A 13405-nucleotide genomic window follows, 5' to 3' on the forward strand; every position below is an offset into this window, starting at 1 on the left:
TTTCATGAGTGCATGAATTTCCACTAGTAAGAGTGGCAATATCATTCTGGGTGTTGACCCAAGCCAAAATCAATGACCTGCTCAAAGCTCTGCCTCATAAGAAATTCCTAATGGCATCCAAGTGGGATTCTCAAACTGGGCACCATTCTTTATCCCCTCTTGCCACAGAACCTGGCCCAATAGGCATATTCAGTGAGACCACTCATTGAAATGACATCCTTGAGACAAGTGGAGACAAGATGCCTACTGTAACGAAGACTAAGTGCTAATTCCAGAAGTGAGGTCCTGAATGCATGGCATGGATGCATTTAAAAGAAGTCAAAGATAAAGGGTCTGTTAAGACGCAAAGCAAAGCAGTTACACACAAGAGGGAGTCTGGACACCAAATTAATAGTGAAGAAGTATTGATAATATGAAGACCACCTTAGTGGTCATAGTGGGAGACCCAGGACATTGGCCAGGTTGGATTAGTACTGAAGAACGGAAAGGGGAAATCCTCTTTCTTCAGATTTTTGGCTGGTTTGTTGTCCGCATACCTAGAATCCAACTCCTGCGGGATTTGTTTCCAGAAACAGGTCTTCCCTAGGCTCTACTGTTGGGGACCACTGCGTTTTGAATTGGAATTTTGGAAGGAGAATGGGCTCCTTCCCCTCCCCCTTCCCCTTTCCCTTTTCTCCTCCCTTTCCTTACAGTATGGCTCACAGACAGAACAGATCTCAGTTCTGTGACCCAGGGTCCTGGAGCATTAGTGCTATTTCAGTCTCTCTTCTTCTCTGTCTGTGATACACAATAGTTTAGACTACCAAGGACAGAAATGCCCGACTTTAACTAGGGTGTAGGGTCAACATAACATGGAAGAGGCATATGTTGGTCCTTTATGATGCATAAGGTCAGATAAGATACTGTAATGTTTCTTTTTTTTCCCTTTAATATCTGTGAAACTCAATTTGAGTGCTTTGGTCTTTTGGTGAATTAATGTGTTCATAATATTTGTGTCTTTGTCCCAAAATTGGGATGGGACATCAAAAGTCAGGAGGGGGAAAGTTATTTTCCCATTCTAATTTTAATGATAATAATTAACTTTTAGATATGTTTTCTGGTTTTTTTGTTTGTTTGTTTGTTTTTAAGAAGACCTGTGTGTGAACAAGTGTTTCATGATTGATGCTTGAAATATGAAGATCTTCAGCCCAAAATCTGTGAATACATTGTGGTGCCTGCAGGGGAGTTTTGCCTCCACACACAAGTGCAGAGAAGAGAAACCATAGGCATTTCATTCCATTTTTCCCCTGGAGTGGAAGGGAGCTGCAAATTGGTTATGGAGAGTGAAAGTACGTGTGTGTGAGTGGAAATTTTCCTCTGATCTTCCCTCTTCAAATTACTCCTGAGATTAAAAGAGTAATTAAAAAAGAAATGCCACAGGAAGATTTATTGGCCAGTGTGTCTAGAGCTGCAGGTCTGTGCTGCTTTCGTTAGAGCTGCAGCAGCCTTTTGGTTTATATTAGTGCTGGGAGGGAATCTTTAACAACTGTACTGAACGTGCAGGTAGTGCTGAAGTGATGCAGGAGAGGGAGGAACGTGCTAAGGGCACGTGCAAGCGCCTGTGCTTATCTGCACTGCACCACGTCGCTGGACTCAGGCGGGTGAGTTTTCTAGGGTTCCCTCCCCGAAGTGTGTTGTCTTTGTCTCTCCCATTCCTGGTCTTCCTGAGTAAGACTGATTGTAGTAGTAGTTGCCGTGAAGCCTCGTGTCGCAACCTTTTCCTAAGCTATAAACCTGAAAGCAAAACAGTGTTATGCAGTGATATAGATTAACACAGGAAGTTATTCCATTTAACTGACCAGGTGAAACTGGGTATGGTTCAAGACAGACAGTGCCGCAGATGGAGGTCTGACAGTGAGGTTAGACCCCATGTGAAAGTGCGGAGCTGTTGTGTTGTGGTCTATCTGCTCCGTTTTCATACACGAGAGAGGAATCAGTACTTGATGGCAGAACAGATCTGGTCCTTCGTGGGTGACTTTGGCACAAAAGGCAAAACGTATGCATGGGCATACGCATACGTATGCATAGACCTCCTGGGTGACATCTCAGCACATTACATTTTAATTATTTTTGTAATGTAAAAGTGAGCCTGCTCTCCTGATAATAAAGAACTGCCTCTATTAATCTAACAGTTTATAGCAGAGGATCACCAATTAGCTGTAGAATTTTTATTATGCTATTATTGTTAATAAGAAGAAGCCTCAAGGACCCCTGTTTTCCACAGCGAACTCCATTGGATCAGTCAGGTGGTTCATTTCCAGCTAGGTTTGACAGAGAGACCGAAGGTAGTGTGAATTGCATTGATCTGAGAGGAGCTGGGCAGATAACTCCAGCTGATGTGTCCCATATATCCCAAAAGCATCAATTGCTGAGTATTAGACAAACAGACACAGAGAAAGTTCCCTGCCAAACACAACCCAAAACCTGATCAGGGAACTACCTTCCCTATTTTCTGTTACTATTACTAGTGGTACAAGTGGACTCTTCTGCAGTTAAGGCTACCTCTACTGGCCATTTGATTGGAGGCTAAGAGAAAGTTTTTTGAGGGTATATCATAAATATCTCACTTGTCTCTAGTTATCTGCAAATGGCCACTCTTGGAGATGGTGCTGCAGGGCTAGCTGAACATTTGATGCAAGCCAGAATGGCTGTTTTTGCATTCTTACATATTATAACACTGTTTTAAGCTTCCTATGACTTGTCCGATGTTTATTCAGCCTCATAGGCCAGACATCTACAGTCATGTCTTAGAATGAACTCAGGGAGAACTACTCCTAAATACTTCATTTTTTACACAAACAAAACAGATTCTTACCACTGTTTCACTGAAAAAACCTTAGCCACTCAACATTTCTCCAAGAAAGGTTGAAGCTTCAATGGCAAGTACTTGTGGTATTGGAACTGTTTTTGTTGACTTGATCTCTGACGTTTCCTCACGATGTAGAAAAATCTCTGAAAAGTCTCACACATGCATTTCTGAAAACCACTATCTGTTTAGAGTGCATCCCATCGCTGGCTCTCTCCTTCTGTGCTGCCCTTCAGAGAGAGTTTGCCTGTTCCTTCCCAGGGTGGCAGAGGCTGAGAGGGAATTTTCTCCACCATTACTGTTGCTTGGTGTTAAGATTTAGTTTGAGGGAAAGAAATACCATGCATGACCAGATAACTAAAGCATACAGAAAAGATTGTGAAGTAAAACCTCTGTGCCAGCTTGTCTAAAATTTTCGGATCTTGATACTGAAGCCTGAATTTTCTTCTAAGACTGTTTTTGTTGATTGTTTCTAGACATAGAAACTTCCCAGCAAGACAGAATTTAGCAACTAGAACTTTATTAAGGAGACCAGTTTCTATTTGATAGCTTCTGCTATGAGAAGAGTTTTATAAGATTAGTGTCCCTCTGAGCAGTTAAGTAGCAGGGTCCCATAATCTCTGAAGTCATACCCAAAACAAATCGAGTACTAGACGCTGCTTCTCTGGGATCATAACAATTATTTATTGCTTTTAATAACTCTGGGTTTGCTTGGATCTGTCAGTATATCTTTTTGTACTAGTGTCAACAGAAGTAATTCTAACACAGTCAATGGAGGAGTACATTGCTAAGATGAAATCAGAATTATGCTCAATATATTATGATTTTATTGCATGAAAAGGAAAGCGTCTATCGAAGTTTGAACCTTGTGGTTTTCTAGCTCGTTCAGAAAAAAACTGTTGATGTAGTCTCAAGTGGTTGTAAGGCTTCTCCCACTCATCCACATCTAGTAAAGCAGTTTTATAATAGAATTTAGAAACATTTTCACTCTTCAAAGTGTTAAAAAACAGAAAAAAACATTCATGTTGAACTTCTTTCATGGTTTGGCCTTGTTTTTCATCACATGTAACATGGGTCAAGGTGCAGTTGTGTTTAGGAAGGTGGGAAGGACCTAAGCAGGCAATTTCCCTCTTGAATGAAGTAGATTAGATGCCACAATGAACATTAACAATAAGATGAACTGTAACCTCTGTAGCCTATCTTGCACCCAGGAAAGCCATACAGGGAATGCAGACCAAATAACCTCAGTGCAGGAAACACAGACCGAATAAACATGGTGGCGCCAGCTAATGATACCACTGAGACTTCACCTTTTCTCTGCTTTGGTATCGATGCTATGATCAGTTACAGGCCTAAACCAGCAGGTTTTTCTTGCATTGTGCCCCAAAGCTTCTCAAGGCCAGACCCTGTGGAAAATAAGATCAAAAGTTGAGGGCCTTCACCACAAAATCTGGGGACCACATTGATATCTAACACTGCGTCTCCCACTAGGCAGGCAGGAATAGATCCAGCAGAGTACTCAGGGGTCTGGAACAGGAGGATATAGACAGAAGTAAAGCACTCAAGGCCAAAACCGAGCCTTTTACACCTATTCTTCCACCTGGAAATGCCACAAATGCCCTGATCTCTGTCTATTGGACCGTGGGGTTCTCCAGACATCTTGAGTTTGCTTCTGCAGGTGTCCACAACCACCCCACACTTGGCATCTCACACCAACATCTGATTAGGGCTGAGAAATTAAACCTTCCTCTGGCCTGTTCCATTGAGAACAAGAAGTGAGGTTCCCCTTGGCAGTGTTCCTGGACTGGGAGCCCTGTGGGACACAGAGGTAGCCACTTGCCCTTGCAGCAGTCATTGGGATTAGAGGGTGCTGCTGGTCAGCTTTAGTGTAACAGCATTAGGAGGGCAATTTAGTGCAGAGCCATGACAAGGTTCAGTGAGACAGCATCTCTGCTAATAGAAAAAGCTGCATTTTTGTCTGACATCGTTAGCGTATCATAGGTTGCTGTCTTTAGTCAGGAGGGTGCAAAGGGGTGCAAGTCCTGTCTCTCTTCTGATGGGTTTATTTGCAGCAGCCTGAGTGTGCCCTGAAATCAATGTCTCCTCTGATTTATGTGCATGAGTATTACAGTAGCATCGGGGAAAACCTGCGATGTCTCCGCCTCTCTTTCACCCATCAGCAGCACTGAACGGATTTCTAAAGGAGTCTCTTCAGGACTTTGTGCTTTTGGATCTACTACCATGGATGCTACTTCATTTACTAGCAATTTCTGATTCTGTTTGCAGTTAGTGTGCCTTCTGTGTGCTACTAAATACACTTTGGAGTAGTTCGTTTCTATTTGGATAAGAAATCCCTAGGAGGAGTTGTATGTATTTATGGAGAGATTTAGTCTGCTCACAAAAAGTGTACTCAGCATCCCATTTCACCAAATGCAGGGCAAATGGACAACAGCAGATAGTGTCACTAGCCAGAGACTCCCAGATAAGCACCATCCCTACTTGGGAGTTTCCACCTCTGATCTTCCGCCAGGTTCACTTGCATGCGATCTTCTCCATATTCTGACTGCAAAATGTGCAGCTTTTGACTTGTTTTCTAGCACGGGAGTCCCAATACAAGTGCAGTGACTGAAGTTATTGTTGGAAGTGTAAACAGGGAGAAGTATGGTCTGAATTAGGGAGGGGGTACTGAACAAAAATTTTGGAAGCTATTGATGTAGCCTCCATGTTTTCAAGCAGTCAGTGGGATTCCAGCCTTCAGGGCTTTGTGCCTAGGACAATTGCACCGCTATCTGTATCCAGTTTAACTCCATAAAGACACTTGATCACCTCATCTGTTTGGGTAGGAAGAGTGCTTACAGGAAGTTTTGGCTTGATTGTGTTTGCCTCTCAAAGCCACTTGATGGCAGTCATTAGCATAACAAAATGGTATGTACACCCGTATGTGTTTGCATGCGTTGATAATATACATAGATGGTATAGATCATTTCTTAGGATCAACAACAGTCTATTCTCTGATCTATTGTGCTTAGTGTGGTAACTGTCTCCAATACACACAGAGAAGAAATAAATGTTTTGCCATGTATTTTCCTAGATTTCTGTAGTCTTTACAAAGTATTCACCAGCTTCTCAAAGCTCTGTATCAAAAGCAAATTCTTCATGAATCGTCAGATGCTGGATGAAGCCAGGCTGTTCCTGAGTAGTGGAAGTAAAAGTTTGCCAACATATTTTCACAGCCATCATGATAAATGATATCCGCAAACAGCCTTTGAAACTTGTAAGTTTTACTTGTATTACACTTTCATAAGTGTACGTCCTCCCATGCAAAGCACGTCTGGAAACTGTGCACGCAGAACTAGATAGCCATTACACACCAGCACAGGCTTCTAAGGGTGGTTGAAAAAGGACAGAAATACCAGTTCACCAGGAACAGAGGATTTCTCACTCTGGCCTCTCGGTCCTGAATTTCAAAGGAAAGCTACTCGTCCCCTCACCCCTCCAAAAAGACACCCTGAATCCCTCAAGAGATGAGCCTGTGAACTGGAATTCATAACTGCACTTGTTACTAAAAATCATGGACTCAGGACAGAGACTGGCTTAAGGTATGCTACAGTTTCCTCCTCCTTTCCCTTGCTGCCTCCTACCTTTCCCAGAGGTGATAAATCACCTTGTTCTGCTTTCCCCATAGGAGATAATCACCTCATCACCTTTTTCCCTGCAAACACTTACTTTTGCTTTACAGATACCAGCAACTTTTTCCTCTCGTATAATTTAACTAATTAACACACCAAGTTCAACTCAGAGCAATTGCTCTCAACATGAATTTACCACTGACAGTTGCTGCTTCTCTTTCAAACCAAAAGCAGAGCTTGTGTGTTGGGAAGCTTGACTATTTTTCCATTGTTATAGATAGGCCAGTTCGTTATAGGCGAGTTTAAAAAAATATATTACCTTTCCCTAAACCCCCACTAGCACTTAGAAACACACAAGAGCTCTAGGACCATTCGTCCAAGGCACATGTTTCATTCCCTGAGGATTATAGCAAGCATTTTAAATGCAATTATTTGATACTGAGATCTCAAATGAATGAATTACCTTTTGCCGCTCAAGCCTGGACCAAATTTTGATGAACAGAACAAAAACCTTTGTTCTGAGGTATCTCTGCTGACCCCACTGGGAGTGTGGGGCTGGGGGGCTATTAGGTTGAATAGTGCATGGGAGGGTGGCAGACAGTAGATATGACTCGCTCCTGTCTCTGAACACTAGGCTGGCCTTTCATATTTGCAAAATGAATGAATTCACTGCCCATGCTATGTATATTCTCCTTCCGCCCCAGACACTTTCCATACGTTATCTGCAATGGGGCGAACACTGTGACGGTATTTGAATAGTGATGGTAAACACCAATCTGCAGAGGATCAGAGAAACAGTGAGTGAAGGAACCCCAGTGATCAGTGAAACTGGAGCACACTGAGCTGGTTACTCCTAAGGCCATCAAGGAAGAAGGATTAGCCCATTGACCCTGCTGTGAACCCCACCAGGAGAAGACAACGAGAGCAACTTTCCCTGAATGCTCTCCAAACTAAAAGGGATTATTGCCTACAGGGGCATAGGACCTATTAAGGGAGGTAGGGGGAAGAAAATTTGGGGATTGAGTAAAGCAGTGACATATTTTAAGGGGATTGTTGCTTCTCGTGAGTCTAAGGCAGAGAAAGGTGATGGATTGTTTGATGACTTAATTTCTCTCAGCACTAGTCCCATCCCTGCTTTGTTAAGGAAGAAGAATTATAGAGGCAAGTCACTCCCAGAAAAACTACGTCTTTCAGGCTGAACGGCTTTATTAACTGTGAGACGGCCTCTCCAAAACCATGCCGCTATGTCCCAGCCATTCTTGAGAGGAATTTGCCTCACCATTTGGAGTTTACTGGAAGGTTTATGTGAGGATGTGTGCTGTGATTTCAGTCAAGTTTAATGGAGTTTAAAATATTACTGTTCCAATATCAAGATGCTGCTCAGTGATTTTTATGCTGAGGGTTTCTATTAAATCCTTATAAACAGGAGTATGTGCAGTCACTCTATCTGTCTTTCTTGTCATCAGTGGAAATACCAACAAGATTAAAAGCCCTGTAAAACTGAAGAAATACAAAAATCCATGTCATCTTGTTTAATTGTCTGGACTGATCTGAGCTTCAAGAAAGCACGGACTAGGCTAGGACTTGGATAATTCAGCTGAAGTCCCTTTTGATGCTGACTTTTTGTGTAATGTTGGGCAAAATCATAAGTGCTAGTTGTACAGAAAGCTTTGTGCACTTAACAGTCATGTGTGGCAGCTGCTTAAGTCTGGAGATGCTCCATCTCCCTAAGAACTTAAGTTTTCACTAGTTCCTTGGTGCCTGAAGTTTTTCTCTTGCCCTGTTCAGGAGTGAGGAATGTGGTATCTATCACAGACCAAGCTGCGTCAGGAGTCACGGGTGATGGTTGTCTGCAACTTCTCTATATATCTCAGGATACTAGACAGTATACTGGGCACTTAAATAATATTTAAAGAATGATTTGGACTCCTTCTCGACATGACCTGACCTGACTCTGGGCATCGTGACGTACTAGAAAAATTGCATTTCCCAGTACAAATATTTGGGGTTTGGATGAAATGTTTCCCTAATCATATTTTTGCCAAAATTTAGGAAATGTCTGTGAGACTCCTAGATGGGAAAGGGCTTTGTTTGATTTTGTTTTTATTAACGTTTCTAAGAAAAATAACTCATAACTCTCTAGCAAGGGTGCTGTTTAACACAATACCTTACATATAGACTCTTTGTCACTCTTTGGGAAAGAAAATATTCAAGAGGACTCAGACCTGTATTCCCAAAAGGAATTAAGCCTGAAGCCAGCTCTACACAAAGCAAATGATGTAGGTATTTTTCGGGATTCTGATTGCAAGTTCAATGTTCTTTAGAAAACGCTGCCCTAAGTCAACATCTAGGTACTGATTTATAGATATACAGCTAAGATTATCTTTAAATGGGAACGTAAATTATGATTCCTAAGTCTCCATTTAGACACAAAAATAAATATTTAAAGAATGCTGAACACAAACCAACTTGTATAAAAATCAGCAATCAGCAGCTCTGGAAATCCATCACTTTTCTCTCTACACGGTCACAATATTCTTTCCACTGTTTTGCTTGCTTTCCAGTTGGAAAAGGTAGATTGCAATTATTAGGATACCATCCCATATGTAGCTCATGTAAGCCTATAAACATAGACTATAGGAACAGAAGGAGGGAACACAAAATTTCAAGCAATCATGCAGTGGAAGGGTAGTCCAGAGTTATCTACTGAACATCTCTTCTCACATACCTCACGCATGCATGCATGCAGATAATTCTCAGCACACTTGGGATTTATAGTAAAAATCTCAGAAACCTTACTCCAGCTATAAGATAGCATGTCAGGAGGCTGTAACACTATGGAGTTTTCCAGTTTAAATTCTTAGCTGATAACAGGGAGTGGAACATATCCCAAGGGAAAGAAGAAAGGAAAGAAAAAGGGAAGGAGGGGAGGAAAGGGGAAAGGATTTGTTGCCAGTTTTAGCAAAGGACAAACTTTAATTTCTTTAGGAAAGAAAAAATTTCTAAGGAAAAGAAAGTTTATAGGAAAGACTTTACATATATATATACATATATATATATATAGCTCCAAGAAAACTTTCTGCTGTAAGAAAACTTTATTTTGTGCTATAAATCTGGTGACCAGTTTATCTCTGAGTGCATGAGGAAGACACACCAAGCAGCCACCTGAAAGATCTGAATGTAACGAGCATCTGAAACCCTGTAGTCCTCTAATACCGTATTGCCATTGCCAATAGCAGGCCACAGGCTTTATACTGAGTTTGCAAGGCCTCAGGACTGAGGTTTGTCTGTCTGAAGTTTTCCTGATCTGCCTGCAGCTTTGTTTTAGTTGGTTTAGCTGTAACAGCAATTTTTCCAACTGACCAAGTAGCTATGGCTAATTTGTTTTACTTTTGTTTGTCTTTGTATGGTACCACCACGTTTTATGACTCAAAGATGATAATGCACTATAGAGAAATACGGGCCAGATAAGACAGCAGAGGCCTTGAGAAGCAGAGACACCAGATGCGGCATAAAGGAGTACAGGCATGGAGTGATAATAGATGGGGCACAGGCTGGCACTTCAGACCCCACAGCTATAAACAGCTCACCAATGGTCAGTTAAAGAAATGCACACCTAGAGCTGGACAAAACTTGTTTCAGGTGTAACAAACTGAAGAAAGAAATTGTATCTAACATTTGTAAAAGGCACCATACATAGCAAATTCAGATGTGCTATGGAGCTGAAGACCAATGAAGAAAGAGCAAGGTGTAAAAGCATGTAAGCAAATGTATAAAAATGACCCCAAGTGGATCCTAGATTGAGGAAGACACCATCAAGATGAACATCTTATTCCTCCCAGTGAAGGACTCCAGATGCTGACAACTCGTCACGACACCCCGCATTTCCACTGCCAGAAAAATACGCCAACCTTGGGACCCTGAGGAGCAGAAGAAGGATGAGCATGAGAGCAGGATAAAGGGTAAAAACTGAGAGGTGTGTGTATAGCAATCTTAACTATATTATTATTGTTATTGAAACTTCTGCATAGGATTTTATTTCTCTTTCTGTAATAATTAAATCTGAACTAATAATCTTTCTTGGTTTATAGTGCTAAGATTTCAGTTATCCTAACAGTAAATTCTTGTTGCTATATATATGGTGTGTTTCCTGTTTGCCCATAAACAAGATTTAGAATGTAACATGCCCTGGCCAGTCCCTCCTGATCCTTCCTTCGCCAACCGAATTTCCGATGTCACTAAGAACTTTGGAAAAAACAGGTATGCAACGTTTCCAGGTATTTGACAAATATGGACTTGCCCCTCCATGTCTCTATCTTTCCTGGAAAGTTCAAGCACCATTTTGTTGGCACTATTGAAGGCACCTCGGTTGAGTGTGTGTTTTGTCTCTTTTTTTCTTGCTTCTCTTTTTGTCTTGCACTTCTTGTTGCCATCTTTGGCTCTTCTCTTTAAGAAGTTTGCAATTGACAATTCAATGGTAGATATTGAGGATCATTAGACCCAAACACACACCAATATCTGCTTTTAGCTAAACTGCAGTCAAACAACATTAAGCTTAGAATTAAGGAATTTCAGTTCTAAAAACACAGTTTGTTGTTCCTTGATCTCATGTCAGGTCTTCAGAGCTCTTATCACAAGCTATGTATCTCCTTTATATCTAGAGAAGAGAAAAGAGAGAGAAGAGAAGAGAAGAGAAGAGAAGAGAAGAGAATGAAGCAAAGAAAAAAATATCCAACTGTAAACATCATCCATTTGAAGGTGCAAAATAAGAAAATGTAATACAAAAACCAGAATCTTTTAAAAATGACTGAAATATTTCCTAAAAATTTTATTTTCCTCTTTTCTTATCTTTAGCTTAAATTTATTTGTGTTTAAGTTTATTCTACTTATCCCAGGTGGTAAATATGGTGTCATACAAGTTTAAAAAAACTCAAACCCCAAGGATCTAATCCTAGATTAGATCAGCTGAGCTTTATCTAAAAACTATGTTCTTTCAGAACATGCAGTGATTTCATCATTACTCTGCCTCTGGATTAAATTAATCCTTTTCTGTTTCTTTTGGGAATTTAGCAATGCCCTTTATAGCAGGGCTTTTTTCATCTCACAATGGTGTTGTTGTATACGAGTTGGCCTTTGATAATGCAATCTTGTTTCCATGGTCTGCATCCATTTGAAGGGGATGTCCTGATTTAATTAAAGACTGCAACTGTGCATTCCCTGTATGGTTATGTTCAAAAGCACAGAGCACTGCGAGCTTCCCTTGCTTGCCCCAAACTGAAACAAATTGTTTTTGAAGCTGACAGGTTGAGGTGGAGTTCCCAATTGTGTGGCCTAATTTCCTGTTATCTTACTGTCAGGAAATAGCTGGTGCCCCACTCCCAGCAGGAGTGAGGAGGGGTAGCACCACTGCAATACGCCGGTTGGACGGCTGGAATACTTCTGCTGGTATCCAGGAGCCACACAAAATGTGGCATTTCCCTCTTGGGAACAAAAAAAAAAAAAAAGAAAAAAGAAAAAAAAAAAGAAAGGAAAAATCAATATATAGAAATTAATGTGCCTTTGTGAAGATTCAAAACAGATGGGGAAAAGGTCAAGGATTCTTTGTTGCTAAGTGCGTTTCTATGACAACTGCAATATGTATGTTATGAGTGAGCAATCATTTGTTCCAGCTGCTGGATCATTAAAGTGGTAGCATCTCCCAGAACACTGGAAATGTTATTCATGGCTTATTTACTTTTTCTTTGCCACCCCTTTAAATCAAGGTTCAACAGGTAGCACTCTGTAAGCACATGAAAGCCTCAGTCAATCTGAGCATGCTAAACCACAGGTCTGTGTGAGTCCATGCTGCACAGTGAGTACCTTGCAGGATGCTGGGGGAGCTTACTAAGGAGATTAGGGAGATTAATATAGATCCAGTCGTGCAATTCAATCTGTACACATCTGATGTTGGGCTGTGTTGGATGCCTTTTCTGTAGAATTTATGGCATGACTTCAGAGAGGTCTGAGACTTGTCTCTCTTCAGTCCACTACAGCATGGGAATAACAGTACGTACAAAGACTTAAAAAATGTTTGGATGTCATCCTACAAAAAGTTAATTAACTAAAGTGTCAATAGTAAAACACTCCTTTCTTCACATGTTGAAATAAAAGGACAAAGTTTTCATCACCGCCTGGTTTTCCATGCTCCATTTACTATGACAGCATGGGGATCCGGTGCAAGAAGCACAAGTTTCATTCGGATTCAATTTTATGAGCCTTTCCATTTATGTCATTTCACTAACTTCATTTTCTGTTGTTTTCATGGAAGAATAAAACTATAATGGGGTTGATACAGGGTCAATATCCATTGCCAGGGATATTGATGACCGAGTTGGGTATTATTTCTGTTCCGTGAATTGTGTATCTGGAAAAGGTGGCCACATCAGTGTCTCTCAGCCTACCACTCAGTCATTTCTGGTTGCACGTGAGCCACTCTGTCTTCCCTCGCGGTGCTGTAGCTGACAGCCAGAAAACACCTCTCTAACTTTCAATATGACGTCTTGTAGAAAATTTCAAAGTCTATTTATTGATTAAAAGAAAAAGGAAAAAGAAATAGTCCTGAGGAAAAGTCTGTATCCACAAGGAGTGACTGCTTGTCTAGACTGATATCTTCTTTTTGAACTTGTCTAGGAATTAAAATGTCCTCCATTGTCTGTAGCATTATAAGATTTTCTTTGGAAACCCACTGTGCAAATCCATTACTCCTAACAGGTGAAATTTAAGGGTAAGAGATGTTGGGGGAAAACTTTATGCAAGGAGCATTAGGAAACTCAGAACTTACATGCTAGTAGACATGACAGTCCAGAGAGTTTCCATCAAAAGTCCCTTCCTAGCAGGAGACTGAGAAATTGCTCTATTGCAGGGACTTGGTTTGGGGTGGCAGCAGAGTTAG

At 41.1% G+C, this 13405-nt stretch overlaps 1 long non-coding RNA gene across 1 annotated transcript; it reads left to right on the forward strand.

Annotated features, from left to right (window-relative positions):
* Positions 1–1254: 1254 nt before the first annotated feature.
* Positions 1255–13071, forward strand: LOC135324332 (uncharacterized). Its single transcript, XR_010385703.1, has 3 exons — positions 1255–1328; positions 9910–10450; positions 11136–13071. It is a non-coding gene; the product is annotated as an uncharacterized LOC135324332 (long non-coding RNA).
* The last annotated feature ends 334 nt before the right edge of the window (positions 13072–13405 follow it).

This window comes from Dromaius novaehollandiae, chromosome W (assembly GCF_036370855.1).
Source record: "Dromaius novaehollandiae isolate bDroNov1 chromosome W, bDroNov1.hap1, whole genome shotgun sequence".
In the NCBI taxonomy this organism is placed as follows: Eukaryota; Metazoa; Chordata; class Aves; order Casuariiformes; family Dromaiidae; genus Dromaius; species Dromaius novaehollandiae.